This window comes from Balaenoptera musculus, chromosome 4 (genome assembly GCF_009873245.2).
Source record: "Balaenoptera musculus isolate JJ_BM4_2016_0621 chromosome 4, mBalMus1.pri.v3, whole genome shotgun sequence".
NCBI classification, from domain to species: Eukaryota; Metazoa; Chordata; class Mammalia; order Artiodactyla; family Balaenopteridae; genus Balaenoptera; species Balaenoptera musculus.
Genome location: NC_045788.1, coordinates 27,068,990 through 27,084,901, shown reverse-complemented (window position 1 = coordinate 27,084,901; position 15,912 = coordinate 27,068,990).

Sequence of the window (15,912 nt, the reverse complement as noted above, 5' to 3'; positions counted from 1 at the left end):
AAGAAAGCATTGACAACTGTTATAATATTTTGGATGGAGACAGAAATTGTGGTCCTGGAAGTTCTCTTAACCTCAGTTTCCTTATATTTGCTTGAAGAAACATGAAAAAGAGGCTTCCATTAAAAGATATATTTTCTTCCATACAAAACTTTCAAATTTTGAACTTGCATATTTAACCTACTAATTCCTGTTTTACACTATATTAGGTCTGAAACTTAAATCCCACGTAAACCTTGAAAAGATAAAATACTCAAATGCCATACACTGAGAACTCTTTAAATAACTTTGGAAAATCAGTAACTTTGAAATTATTATTTGTTTCAACAATTTATATGCTACTTATCTAAAGATTTCCAACTTTATAATGCTAAAAACCTAGTTTCATGATTTTTAACCTTAAATTAAGTTTAACTTTAAAAATATTTGCACTCATGGCAACACATAATGAAAAAGAGTGATTGAGAAACACTTGAAAATGGCAACATTTCTCAGTTTAATGAGGAAGCAAGCCAAGTTAGGTTTTAAAACTATTATATCTGGATTAAATATAAGTTGGTTTGACTTTTTGTACCAATTTAGAATCGTGTGCATATACTGGAATACTGATAAACTGATATAGTATTTTCTCTTAAGAAATTAGATCCAATTAGGATATATAATGAGGCTCATATTCATTGCCGGTACTGTCAATATAAAACAAATATGCTTTGGAAGTATTTTTCCCAAGAAGAAAACCAAGGGTTTTTACTATGAAATAAAATACTTGCCTTCCTAGAGAAAATCAAAAACATGACATCATAATGCCCCCTATTGTTTAAAGTGGGGTATGCATTAGAAACTGTTCCCAAATTATATACAAATAAGTGGACATTTTGGTAACTTGTGGTGAATTTATAACAGCAACAAACGTTAAAAAATAAATACATCTCCTAGACTCTTAAGAGCGCATTTCCAAATAGCTTAAGATTTGTAACTTGAATAATCTGCCCACCAAAAGGGAAATTCTCAGAGCTCCGGAAGATACAAATTAAAATCTAATTGTGTGACAATAACAGTAAACTTATTTTCATGTATATATTAAATTAATATGCTTTATCTTTATTTCATTAAAACAATGACCCCGACAGACACCATACCTGCCCCCAAATACTTAAGCATCACATAAAAATAGCCCCAAATACAGGCTATCTGAGAAGAGGAAGGTGTGATAGATGAACTGACCACATGGTGGCAACATTTCACCACATAAATGCAAATAAACCAGCATTGGACACTGGAAATCCCCTGGATTTAAAGAAAGGACTCAGAGTAAATAAAGGCTCACTTTCTTTACAGTACTTTACTCCTTTTATAGTGCTACTTTACTTTCTCTATAGTAAAGTAAGTATTACCTAACATCCTACCGGTATGCAGATACTAATTTTATTTTGGGGTCGAGTACGTCATTTCCCACGTATAATCTGGCTTACATGCAATGTATACTTTATTTCAACCTTTTAAAATATTCCATTAAATTTAAATTTCAGTGTGTGAGGAACTTGTTGATTTTTTCCCCTTGGAACAGTTATGTTTTATTGAAGCCTGTTGTGGAGTAGGGCTGTCTCCGGAACCTATTCCAAATCTACACCCCTGATCAACTACTCCCTCAACCCACTCTGGTGGGAGAAACCTACAGAAGCCTTCTGGACGCCACAGATGTTCCTGGCATCCAAACTGCAAACAACCCTAGGGCTGGAAAAAATCTGATTATGCTTTAGTGGAAATACCTAGAGTGGAGAAATAAGGCATTCCAGTTCTCCTGACAGCTGGGCCTGAAGTGGTTTTCTAAGAGAATCTCAACTGTCTTTATTATTGACAATTAAACAAGTCCACAACATTTAAAAGAACCAAGAGGTAATATTTGATCAAATAATTGTGACAAAGATAAAAGCAAGTGACATACTTTTTTACTAAGTAGATACCTTCAGGTCACATGTTTATCTATAGTGGAAGTTAACCCATTTTCTGAAGTCTCCTAATAGGTGTACTAGTCATTCACGCACATCTATAAGACAGTAATGAGTGATAACCTCTCCATTCATGAGCACGTAGACCTGATCAAAGATGCAATTCCCTTAGAAATTAACTACCGACCTTGTATATTCTACGGTCAGAGTGTAGGGCTCCAACCCTCTCACAGATGGGTACCCAAAGTGATTACAAAGGCAGGAAATTAGCAATGTCTTTTTAAAAAATATTTATTTATTTGGTTGCACCGGGATCTTCGTTGCCCCGTGCGGGATCTTCCTTGCGGCGTGCAGGATCCTTAATTGGGGCACGCGGGATCTTTCAGTTGTGGTAAGAGTTCGCACGCCGCAACTAAAAAAGGATCCCGCATGCCTCAACTAAAAGATCCCGCATGCAGCAACGTCCTTCTACAACTTCAACACTGCTATTGGAAGAGGAATACAACTGCTACATTCTAAAAAAATGACCAATGGTAACATTTTGGCTTAAAAAATATCTATATCTTATCACTTAAACATTAGTTATAAAACAATAGGTGTAAAAAAGTATGTAATTAAGACTAAATTACAATTTGCATGACAAGTTAATAATGGCTCAAGAGGATGTTAGTAATGTATTCCAAGTATGCATTCCAGGGAAATAATTAGACATTAAAAAGTTATGATTTGCCATATAACATGTAACTTAGGATATGTGAACGTGACAGTCAATTAAATATACCTATGCATAAATATCTATTTATAATACATAAACCCACACATGCATTTGAAATTACAGAGCAAAGATGAAAGAAAACATACAGAATTATTCATAAAATTTTTTATTCATTAACATCTGTGTACTCTCACACTACTTTTACACAAGATTCCAATACCAGTACTCCCAGAGAAACCGATGGAGCAAGTATAGTACAGTGACTCAAACATTATAGAGCACCACTATATATATATTTGTGAAATGATGGTATATTTTCTGGTTGCCACTGATGTTACAAAGCATTCCTAAAAAGAAACTTAAGTCTTGAGGAAAATTTGTGTTATGAGTAATTTAATGGTAGTTTGTAGGCAAACGAAAATTTTAGGATGCTTGGCCAGCCTTGTTCCATAGATCAGTGATTTGTGGAACTATCAGAAACCTTAATCTACATGCAGGACAAATAAGACGTAAGGAAGCTAATGTTAAGTTTGTTTTGTTTTGTTTTTAACGTTTTTATTGGAGTATAATTGCTTTAAAATGGTGTGTTAGTTTCTGCTTTATAACAAAGTGAATCAGTTATACATATACATATATCCCCATATCTCTTCCCTCTTGCATCTCCCTCCCTCGCACCCTCCCTATCCCACCCTTCTAGCTGGTCACAAAGCACCAAGCTGATCTCCCTGTGCTATGCGACCGTTTCCCACTAGCTATCTATTTTACATTTGGTAGTGTATATATGTCCATATATACACTACCATTCTCTCACTTTGTCCCAGCTTACTCTTCCCCCTCCCTGTATCCTCAGGTCCATTCTTTAGTAGGTCTGCAGGTCTGCTTCTTTATTCCCGTCTTGCCCCTAGGTTCTTCATGACTTTTTTTTTTTTTTTTAGATTCCATATATATGCGTTAGCATACGGTACTTGTTTTTCTCTTTCTAACTTACTTCACTCTGTATGAGAGACTCTAGGTCCATCCATCTCACTACAAATAACTCAATTTCGTTTCACTTTATGGCTGAGTAATATTCCATTGCATATATGTGCCACATCTTCTTTATCCATTCATCTCTCGATGGACACCTAGGTTGCTTCCATGTCCTGGCCATTGTAAATAGAGCTGCAATGAACATTGTGGTACATGACTCTTTTTGAATTATGGTTTTCTCAGGGTATATGCCCAGTAGTGGGATTGCTAGGTCATATGGCAGTTCTATTTTTAGTTTTTTAAGGAACCTCCATACTGTTCTCCATAGTGGCTGTATCAATTTACATTCCCACCAACAGTGTATGAGAGTTTCCTTTCCTCCACACCCTCTCTAGCATTTATTGTTTGTAGATTTTTTGATGATGGCCATTCTGACCAGTGTGAGATGATATAGCATTGTAGTTTTGATTTGCATTAACCTAATGATTAATGATGTTGAGCATTCTTTCATGTGTTTGTTGGCAACCTGTATATCTTCTTTGGAGAAATGTCTATTTAGGTCTTCTGCCCATTTTTGGATTGGGTTGTTTGTTTTTTTGATGTTGAGCTGCATGAGCTGCTTGTAAATTTTGGAGATTAATCCTTTGTCAGTTGCTTCATTTGCAAGTATTTTCTCCCATTCTGAGGGTTGTCTTTTCATCTTGTTTATGGTATCCTTTGCTGTGCAAAACCTTTTAAGTTTCATTAGGTCCCATTTGTTTATTTTTGTTTTTATTTCCATTTCTCTTGAGGTGAGTAAAAAAGGATCTTGCTGTGATTTGTTTCATAGAGTGTTCTGCCTATGTTTTCCTCTAAGAGTTTGATAGTGTCTGGCCTTACATTTAGGTCTTTAATCCATTTTGAGTTTATTTTTGTGAATGGTGTTAGGGAGTGTTCTAATTTCATTCTTTTACATGTAGCTCTCGAGTTTTCCCAGTACCACTTATTGAAGAGGCTGTCTTTTCTCCACTGTATATTCTTGCCTCCTTTATCAAAGATAAGGTGACCATGTGTGCGTGGGTTTATCTCTGGGCTTTCTATCCTGTTCCATTGATCTATATTTCTGTTTTTGTGCCAGTACCATACTCTCTTGATTACTGTAGCTTTGTAGTACAGTCTGAAGTCCAGGAGCCTGATTCCTCCAGCTCCGTTTTTCTTTCTCAAAATCGCTTTGGCTATTCAGGGTCTTTTGTGTTTCCATACAAATTGTGAAATTTTTTGTTCTAGTTCTGTGAAAAATGCCAGTGGTAGTTTGATAGGGAGTGCATTGAATCTGTAGATTGCTTTGGGTAGTAGAGTCATTTTCACAATGTTGATTCTTCCAATCCAAGACATGGTATATCCTCCATCTATTTGTATCATCTTTAATTTCTTTGATCAGTGTCTTATAATTTTCTGCATACAGGTCTTTTGTCTCCTTAGGTAGCTTTATACCTAGGTATTTTATTCTTTTTCTTGCAGTGGTAAATGGAAGTGTTTTCTTAATTTCTCTTTCAGATTTTTCATCATTAGTGTATAGGAATGCTAGAGATTTCTGTGCATTAATTTTGTATCCTGCTACTTTACCAAATTCATTGATTAGCTCTAGTAGTTTTCTGGTAGCATCTTTAGGATTCTCTATGTATAGTATCATGTCATCTGCAAACAGTGACAGCTTTACTTCTTCTTTTCTGATTTGGATTCCTTTTATTTCTTTTTCTTCTCTGATTGCTGTGGCTAACACTTCCAAAACTATGTTGAATAATAGTGGTGAGAGTAGGCAACCTTGTCTTGTTGCTGATCTTAGTGGAAATGGTTTCAGTTTTTCACCATTGAGGATGATGTTGGCTGTGGGTTTGTCATATATGGCCTTTATTATGTTGAGGAAAGTTCCCTCTATGCCTACTTTCTGGAGGGTTTTTATCATAAATGGGTTTTGAATTTTGTCAGAAGCTTTCTCTGCATCTATTGAGATGATCATATGGTTTTTATCCTTCAATTTGTTAATATGGTGTATCACGTTGATTGATTTGCATCTATTGAAGAATCCTTGCATTCCTGGGATAAACCTCACTTGATCATGGTGTATGATCCTTTTAACGTGCTGTGGGATTGTTTGCTAGTATTTTGTTCAGGATTTTTGCATCTATATTCATCAGTGATATTGGTCTGTAGTTTTCCTCTTTTGTGACATCTTTGTCTGGTTTTGGTATCAAGGTGATGGTGGCCGCATAGAACGAGTTTGGAGTGTTCCTCCCTCTGCTATATTTTGGAAGAGTTTGAGAAGGATAGGTGTTAGCTCTTCTCTAAATGTTTGAGAGAATTTGCCTCTGAAGCCATCTGGTCCTGGGCTTTTGTTTGTTGGCAGATTTTTAATCACAGTTTCAATTTCAGTGCTTGTGATTGGTTTGTTCATATTTTCTATTTCTTCCTGGTTTAGTCTTGGAAGGTTGTGCATTTCTAAGAATTTGTCCATTTCTTCCAGGTTGTCCATTTTGCTGGCATATAGTTGCTTGTAGTAATCTCTCATGATGCTCTGTATTTCTGCAGTGTCAGTTGTTACTTCCACTTATTCATTTCTAATTCTATTGATTTGAGTCTTCTCCCTTTCTTTCTCGATGAGTCTGGCTAACGGTTTAGCAATTTTATCTTCTCAAAGAGCCAGCTTTTAGTTTTATTGAGCTTTGCTATCATTTTCTTCATTTCTTTTTCATTTATTCCTGATCTGATCTTTAAGATTTCTTTCCTTCTGCTAACTTTGGGGTTTTTTGTTCTTCTTTCTCTAAGTGCTTCAGCTGTAAGGTTAGGTTGTTTGAGATGTTTCTTGTTTCTTCAGGTAGGATTTTATTTATTAAGATTACTATAATCTTCCCTCTTAGAACTGCTTTTCCTGCATTCCATAGGTTTTGGGTCATCGTGTTTTCATTGTCATTTGCTTCTAGGTATTATAGATTTCCTCTCGGATTTCTTCAGTGATCTCTTGGTTATTAAGTGGTGTATTGTTTAGCCTCCACGTGTTTGTATTTTTTACAGATTTTTTCCTGTAATTGATATCTAGTCTCATAGTGTTGTTGGCAGAAAAGATACTTGATATGATTTCAATTTTCTTAAATTTACCGAGGCTTGATTTGTGACCCAAGATATGATCTATCCTGGAGAATGTTCCATGAGCACTTGAGAAGAATGTGTACTCTGTTGTTTTTGGATGGAATGTCCTATAAATATCAATTAAGCCCATCTTGTTTAATGTATCATTTAAAGCTTGTGTTTCCTTATTTATTTTCATTTTGGATGATCTGTCCATTGGTGAAAGTGGGGTGTTAAAGTCCCTTACTATAATTGTGTTACTGTCGATTTCCCCTTTTATGCTTGTTAGTATTTGCCTTATGTATTGAGGTGCTCCTGTGTTGGGTGCATATTTACAATTGTTATATCGTCTTCTTGGATTGATCCCTTGATCATTATGTAGTGCCCTTCTTTGTCTCTTGTAATAGTCTTTGTTTTAAAGTCTATTTTGTCTGATATGAGAATTGCTACTCCAGCTTTCTTTTGATTTCCATTTGCATAGAATATCTTTTTCCATCCCCTCACTTTCAGTCTGTATGTGTCCCTAGGTCTGAAGTGGGACTCGTGTAGACAGCATATATACGGGTCTTGTTTTTGTATCCATTCAGCCAGTCTATAACTTTTGGTTGGAGCATTTAATCCATTTACATTTAAGGTAATTATCTATATGTATGTTCCTATTCCCATTTTCTTAACTGTTTTGGGATTGTTTTTGTAGGTCTTTTCCTTCTCTTGTGTTTCCTGCCTAGAGAAGTTCCTTTAGCATTTGTTGTAAAGCTGGTTTTGTTGTGCTGAATTCTCTTAGCTTTTGCTTGTCTGTAAGGTTTTAATTCCTCCATCAAAGCTGAATGAGATCCTTGCTGGATAGAGTAATCTTGGTTGTAGGTTTTTCCTTTTCAGCACTTTAAATATGTCCTGCCACTCCCTTCTGGCTTGCAGAGTTTCTGCTGAAAGACCAGCTGTTAACCTTATGGGGATTCCCTTGTATGTTATTTGTTGTTTTTCCCTTGCTGCTTTTAATATTTTTTCTTTGTATTTAATTTTTGATAGTTTGATTAATATGTGTCTTAGCGTGTTTCTCCTTGGATTTATCCTGTATGGGACTCTCTGCACTTCCTGGACTTGATTAACTATTTCCTTACCCATATTAGGGAAGTTTTCAACTATAATCTCTTCAAATATTTTCTCAGTCCCTTTCTTTCTCTCTTCTTCTTCTGGGACCCCTATAATTCTAATGATGGTGTGTTTAATGCTGTCCCAGAGGTCTCTGAGACTGTCCTCAATTCTTTTCATTCTTTTTTCTTTATTCTGCTCTGCAGTAGTTATTTCCACTATTTTACCTTCCAGGTCACTTATCCGTTCTTCTGTCTCAGTTATTCTGCTATTGATCCCTTCTAGAGAATTTTTGATTTCATTCATTGTGTTGTTCATGATTGTTTGTTTGCTCTTTAGTTCTTCTTGGTCTTTGTTAAACGTTTCTTGTATTTTCTCCATTCGATTTCCAAGGTTTTGGATCATCTTTACTATCAGTATTCTGAATTCTTTTTCAGGTAGACTGCCTATTTCCTCTTCATTTGTTAGGTCTGGTGGGTTTTTACCTTGCTTCTTCATCTGGTGTGTGTTTCTTTGTCTTCTCATTTTGCTTAACTTACTGTGTTTTGGGTCTCCTTTTCGCAGGCTGCAGGTTTGTAGTTCCCATTGTTTTTGGTGTCTGCCCCCAGTGGCTAAGGTTGGCTCAGTGGGTTGTGTAGGCTTCCTGGTGGAGGGGACTAGTGCCTGCGTTCTGGTGGATGAGGCTGGATCTTGTCTTTGTGGTGGGCAGCACCGTGTCTGGTGGTGTGTTTTGCGGGTTTGTGAACTTATTATAATTTTAGGCAGCCTCTCTGCTAATGCATGGGGTTTTGTTCCTGTCTTGCTAGTTGTTTGGCATAGGGTGTGCAGCACTGAAGCTTGCTTGTTGTTGAGTGGAGCTGGGTCTTGGCATTGAGATGGAGATCTCTGGGAGATTTTCACCATTTGATATTACATGGAGCTGGGAGGTCTCTTGTGGACCAGTGTCCTGAACTTGGCTCTCCCACCTCAGAGGCACAGCCCTGATGCCTGGCTGGAGCACCAAGAGCCTGTCATCCACACAGCTCGGAATAAAATGGAGAAAAAAGGAAAGAACGAAAGAAAAAGATAAAATAAATTAAAAAACTATAATAAATAAAATAAAGTAAAATAAAATAAAGTTATTAAAATAAAAAACAAAAAGTAATTATTAAAAAATTTTTAAAGTAATTTAAAGAAAAGAAAGAAGAGAACAACCAAACCAACAAACCAATCCACCAGTGATAACAAGTGCTGAAAATTATACTAAAAAAAGAAAGAAAGAAAAAAAAACGGACAGACAGAACCCTAGGACAAATGGTAAAAGCAAAGCTATACAGACAAAATCACACACATAAGCATACACATACAGACTCACAAAAAGAGAAAAAGGGAAAAAATATATATATATCGTTGCTCCCAAAGTCCACCTCCTCAGTTTGGGATGATTCGTTGTCTATTCAGGTATTCCACAGATGCAGGTACATCAAGTTGATTGTGGAGATTTAATCCACTGCTCCTGAGGCTGCTGGGACAGATTTCACTTTCTCTTCTTTGTTTGCACAGCTCCCGGGGTTCAGCTTTGGATTTGGACCCGCCTCTGCATGTAGGTTGCCTGAGGGTGTCTGTTCTTCGCTCAGATAGGACAGGGTTAAAGGAGCAGCTGCTTCGGGGGCTCTGGCTCAATGAGGCCGGGGGGAGGGAGGGGTACGGAATGCGGGATGAGCCTGCGGCGGCAGAGGCCGGCGTGACGTTGCACCAGCCTGAGGCGCTCCATGCGTTCTCCCGGGTAGGTTGTCCCTGGATCACGGGACCCTGCCAGTGGCGGGCTGCACAGGCTTCCAGGAGGGGCAGTGTGGAGAGTGACCTGTGCTTGCACACAGGCTTCTTGGTGGCGGCAGCAGCAGCCTTAGCATCTCATGCCTGTCTCTGGGGTCCGCGCTGATAGCTGCGCCTCGCGCCCGTCTCTGGAGCTCCTTTAAGTGGCGCTCTTAATCCCGTCTCCTCGTGCACCAGGAAACAAAGAGGGAAGAAAAAGTCTCTTGCCTCTTTGGCAGGTCCAGACTATTTCCCGGACTCCCTCCTGGCTCGCTGTGGCGCACTAGCCCCTTCAGGCTGTGTCCACGCAGCCAACCCCAGTCCTCTCCCTGCGATCCGACCAAAGCCCGAGCCTCAGCTCCCAGCCCCGCCCGCCCCGGCGGGGGAGCAGACAAGCCCCTCGGGCTGGTGAGTGTTGGTCGGCGCCGAGCCTCCGTGTGGGAATCTCTCCGCTTTGCCCTCCGCACCCCTGTGGCTGCGCTCTCCTCCGTGGCTCCGAAGCTTCCCCCCTCCGCCACCCGCAGTCTCCGACCGCGAAGGGGCTTCCTAGTGTGTGGAAACCTTTCCTCCTTCACAGCTCCCTCCCACTGGTGCAGGTCCCGTCCCTATTCTTTGTCTCTGTTTTTTCTGTTTTCTTTTGCCCTACCCAGGTACGTGGGGAGTTTCTTGCCTTTTGGGAGGTCTGAGGTCTTCTGCCAGCATTCAGTAGGTGTTCTGTAGGAGTTCTTCCACATGTAGATGTATTTCTGATGTATTTGTGGGGAGGAAGGTGATCTCTGCGTTTTACTCTTCCACCATCTTGAAGCTCCTCCTAAGGTTAAGTTTTGTGCTGCTGACCTGTTGTAGGGAGAAGATGGGGAAAGGACATAAAAATTTTATACGGGGAAATTTTATTTGTTGACAGTAAGAAGCACACACATATAAACATTGGTATTCTCATCACTTACTAATATTATATATGTATTGCCACATAATTATAATTAAGTAAATTATAATTTTTATTTTGTGTTATTTATATTATAAAATAAAATTATCACTTACCTCTTAAATTTCATCAAATTGCTCTGAAATCTCAAAATATGTAATAATTTTTGTCTCCATAGCATGTGCTTCTCACCACTAGGTGGCACTATTCTGAACATCCCCCCTTAATTTTTAAATTATGTCTACTTAGTGTTCTTTTCAGTGTATCCTATGAAAAAGCAAATATAAATAAATAATAAATAAAAATTATTTATTTTAATGTAATGAATATAGATTTTAGCAGAATTATATGGAAAATTTCCTTATTGCTTATGAAGCTCCCACACATCCTAGAGCCGAGAATATAAAGAGATGAAAAATGCCTGATTCTCAATTGAACCATTATGGGAAATAAACGCATAATGTCTATAGTGTTAACAAAATTCAAGAAGTCGATGTAAAATCATGTAAATTAGAGATACAAGATAAATTCCCCAAAAGAAAAAAGGAGGTAAAAAAATTCAAGATGATTCTCACTGGGGATTAGGAAGTGGGAGTGGGTGATTCTTTGATAACACAGAGAAAAAAGGAAGTAATTTAACTTGCAGTATAGGTTTCCTCCTCTCTTTCAAATAATCTATATAGTTTTTCCCCATCATGAACTGCTCAACATTAGCATCATCTTGCTCTTAAATTTACATAAAGAAATAAACCTAAAGTAATTGGGAAAAATAAAAATAGTCTATGAATCTGCCCTAAGTGTAATCATGACTGTGTAATAAGGAAATATTTGAGTGAGAAATTTTAGTTAATTATTTATGAGGTAATAGTATATGAAGAAATAGTAGATGCAATGAAGGAATAAAAGGAAATTTTTGAAAATGTATGACCAGTGTTCATTATGTACAAATGTCTGAACCAGCTGGACCTCAAACACTGTATGATGTTCCTCTATACTCATGTTTACCTGGAGTAGACTGTTTGTTATCTTAAATGCACTCTTAATGACTAACCTTGTTTGATGCAGTTTAGGGTGATGCACAAGAAAGTTTAACCAGAAAAAATAATTAATTTAACTGTTCTGTGGCAACTATTAGAGAACCAATCTTTTGCCTAATTACAGACCAGTTAGGATAACTTGGGCTACACGTAACATGCAAGCTGATTCATAGTGACCCAAACAAAAAGGGTATGTGTTGGCCTGCATAACAGGCAGTCCAGGGTTGAAAAATCTCTCTCTTCTATTATGTCACTAAGGACCTGTTCTTTCAGTCTCTCCATTCTGCCATCAACAGCTTAAACCTAGACCAGCTTCCAACCTCCTGGTTTTAAGGTGGTCACCAGTACTGATCAAAGCCACATGTTTCCTTGTTCATGACCAGCTCAAGAGAAAGAAAACACCTCTGCCCTAACCGCACAACATAATTCCATTCTATTGGACTAACTGGGCCACTTAGGTTATCACATGCCCATTCCTAAACCAATCACTGTCACCAGGGGAATGCAATGCACCAGCTGGCTTATGCCTGAGTTGCTGACACTTGAAGAGGAGCGGGATTTTCATGATTGCCCTGGATTTCTCAAGCTTTACTCTTGGATTTAAACAATTTGATAAAGTGCATGGCAGCTACAATGGGTGTTGAGGGATACACAGATGTTTGGAAGTTGACAGCAATCTCGACTCCCCCACTGAATAAAACACCAGCTAGCTTAAACTGCCTACCATTCATACCTGATATTTACCATCTCAATACTGAGTCAATATCTTTTAATATGTTTTTGCTTAGAAAAGGACTTTCCTTTGAACGATTTTCTTCTCAATAAAAGGTTGCCGCCTGAGCATATCCTTTTATAATATAGAGATAGATAAAATATACATCCAATTTGATGAATAGACATGAAGAAAATATTTAACTCTCAAAGTAGTACAGATATTTAATTCTACTCTACATAAACATCATGTATTTATTTGTGTGCAACTTTTTTCCCAAATATTTAGCTGTTACATTAACTATCCTTTCTAGTTAAACTTTCTTGTGCATCACCCTAAACTGCATCAAACAAGGTTAGTCATTACGAGTGTATTTAAGTTAATAAACAACCTACTCTAGGTAAACCTGAGCTTGGAGGGGCATCATTTTAAGTTCCAGCTGGTTCAGACATTTGTACATAATGAGCACCAGTCATATTTTTTTTTAATTTCCTTTTTATTCCTTCATTGCATCAACAATTACTTCATATAATATTTGCTCATAAATAGTTAACTAAAATTTCTCACCCAAATATCTCATTACACAGTTATGATTACACTTAGAGCAGATTCATAGACTATTTTTATTCTTCTCAATTATTTTAGTTTTATTTCTTTATGTATATTTAAGAGCAAGAAGATGCTAATGTTTAGCACTTCATGATAGAAAACAAAAACTATATAGATTTGAGAGAGAGGAGGAAACCTATACTACAAGTTAAATTGCTTCCTTTTTTCTTTGTATTATCAAAGAATCCCCCACTCCCACTTCCTAATCCCCAGCAAGAATCATCTTTAATTTTTTACCTCTTTTTTTCTTTTGGGGACTTTATTTTGTATCTCTAATGTACATGCTTTTACATTGACTTCTTGACTTTTTGTTAATGTTACAGACATTATGCATTTATTTCCCATAATGTTTCAACTGAGGATCAGGCATTTATCATCTCTTTCTATTTATTGACTGTAGTATGTGTGGGAGCTTCATAAGCAATGAGGAAATTCTCCACGTCATTCTGCTAAAATCTGTATTTATCTCTCATTGGTACTTCACAAAGGGAACATTTGGCTTTATCACCATTCATCATGAGGTACTCTATTAGGTATTTATTTTTAAAGGTAGCTGAGTAGCCCAATGCTGGCTGTGTGATGGTCTGTCTAAGGTCCATGGTCTAGTCGGCTGTGACTCTTACAGAAATTTGTTCAGGGTTATTCAACCATTATGCCTGTCATACCTGGACTTTTTCATTCAGTTGAAGCTCCAAAGCTAAAAACAAAGAGGATAATTCTTCCCAATTTTAAAAGAGGCATCAGAGAAGCTGTGCTGAACTTGCTAAGTGATGACCTAAAATTAGACACCTTAGCCCATCACCCATACAAGGGTATATAAGAGATAGTGAGGAGAATGATTCAAGGATAACAAAGAAAACAGATTTTTGGAGAGAATTTTCAGAGGGCCAGGCAATCTTCCAGTCCTGTGAGGTAGGGACTTCTTCTTACCCATTTCAAAACAAGTAGGAAAGATGTAACCCAACCAGCTGGAGAACTTGATCTAGGGTTTCTAGAGTTCATGGGGTGCTGGAGCTGGTGCCTAATTCTCAGCTGGAGATGTGTTAATGTTAAAAATCCATCAGGAAGTATCTTGACACATGAATGATGGGCGTGGGAAGCACATATGTATTGCCTGTAGGCCACAATGACCCGGTGAGATCCCCAAATGGTGGGACATGAATTGTTTTCAGAAGGATCTAGCAGAAAAGTTTGAAATGTTCTGGGAGATAGAAGCTAAAGGAGTGTCTAAATCAGCAGGAAGGAATGACCTTTCTATCCTCTGTGTGGCTATGTCACTGGTAAATACACAGATTCATTTATTGCATTTTGAATTTGACTTTTAGGGATTCCATTTTCAAATTTAAATTAGTTATTTTGGTTATTGAAATATATAAATAGTTGAAAAGTCAAATCTATGAAACAAAGATTTTCAGTGAAGTCTAGTTGTCATCTGATCTTTTTCTTTTATGGCCTGCTCCTGCATCCAGATAGATGGATTGATAGATAGATAGAGACAATAGATAGATCTATAGATATAAATAGGTCTCTATATATAAACACACATTTATGTTATATATATCATATATACACACATAATACACACACATATGCACTTACACACACAGACACACACACACAAACACACACAGATTTTATAGCTACATAGTACTCCATAGTACTCCACTGTGTGGATATACCATAGTTTATTCAACCATTTCTGATTGATAGATAGTTTTGTTTTCCCCATTACAAATAGTAGATAATACTCAGAGAGGGAGGGAGATGAGTCTGGGAACTAGGAAAGAAACAGAATGTGTAAGGTTTTGAAAGCCATAGTAAGAATTTTGGACTTTATTCTAAGGACATCCACAGCCATTGAAAAGTTTCGAGCAGAAGACTGACATGCTATGCTGTTTGTTTTGTCTAGGACTGTGTGAACTGAAGAAGAGAGGCCCAGGAAGGTGACTACTGCATGAATTGCAAAGGCAGTTCTCAGTTAGGAAGATCATTTCTATTAATGAAATATGTCCTTTGCTTACCCTGAAGCCTACAGTTTTAAATAATTTCCTAGGAAAGCAGATTGATATAGTCAACTAGAGTCTGCAAGATACTTAAAAATAGGTTTTCAAGATTAAGATTTTAAGTTTATATTGCCTGGTCCCAGGGCATATATTTATTTAACATTTCAGAGTATATAAAAAATCCCATACAGATTATAAATTAAGGAAATGCAGAGTAATTTCTGTATGTACACAAAGACTGAAATCTGAAATAGCTTTGTGTTCAATGAGAGTCCTGAAGGTCATTTAGTTTTTCAGAATCTGTAAAGCTTTTCCAAAACCATGCCATTAGCTCTCCTGTGGTACTACACATTAGAGCTAATAACGCAGTTACAACTTATGTGGTTAAACAGTGACATTGCTTTTTTCCCCCAAAAGGTCTTCTTTTTAGACATACAGTCATCTTCATTGTCCAGTTGTATGGATTCACATTGCTGCAGCCAAAGTAAAATTAACAATATAAGTTCTCTGTCTTAGTAAGTGCCAGATTTTCTATCAATTAACCAAATACTGAATTTCATTAAGGCTCTAACCTATTTTAAAAGAGTATGTAGTGTTTCCAGGCAAAGACTCAGGTTCTTTTTTTCTTTTTTCAAGTGGCTTAAAGAACAAAGGTTTTTTTTTTTGGTTGTTGTTTCCTTTTGTTCTTTTCTTGTTTGTTTTGCCATCTTTTGCCTTGTGAAATGTGTATAAATTCTCTTTCTCTAAAAACCAAAACAGTTACATTTTAATATTCTAGCTACAAATAATAAATCTTATGGGATTCCTGGTAAATGAAGTAAACCTTTATACTACAGAGGAGGAGAAGGAGAAGGAGGGGGAAGAAGAGGAGGAGGAGGAGGGAGAAGGAGAAGGAGAGGAAAAGGAGAAGGAGGAAAAGGAGAATGTGTGGCCACCATATTCATGGGTGGCCTTGAAAGATATTTTGGATGAAAATCTTCTCAAGGGGAAGATCAACAAGGAGTG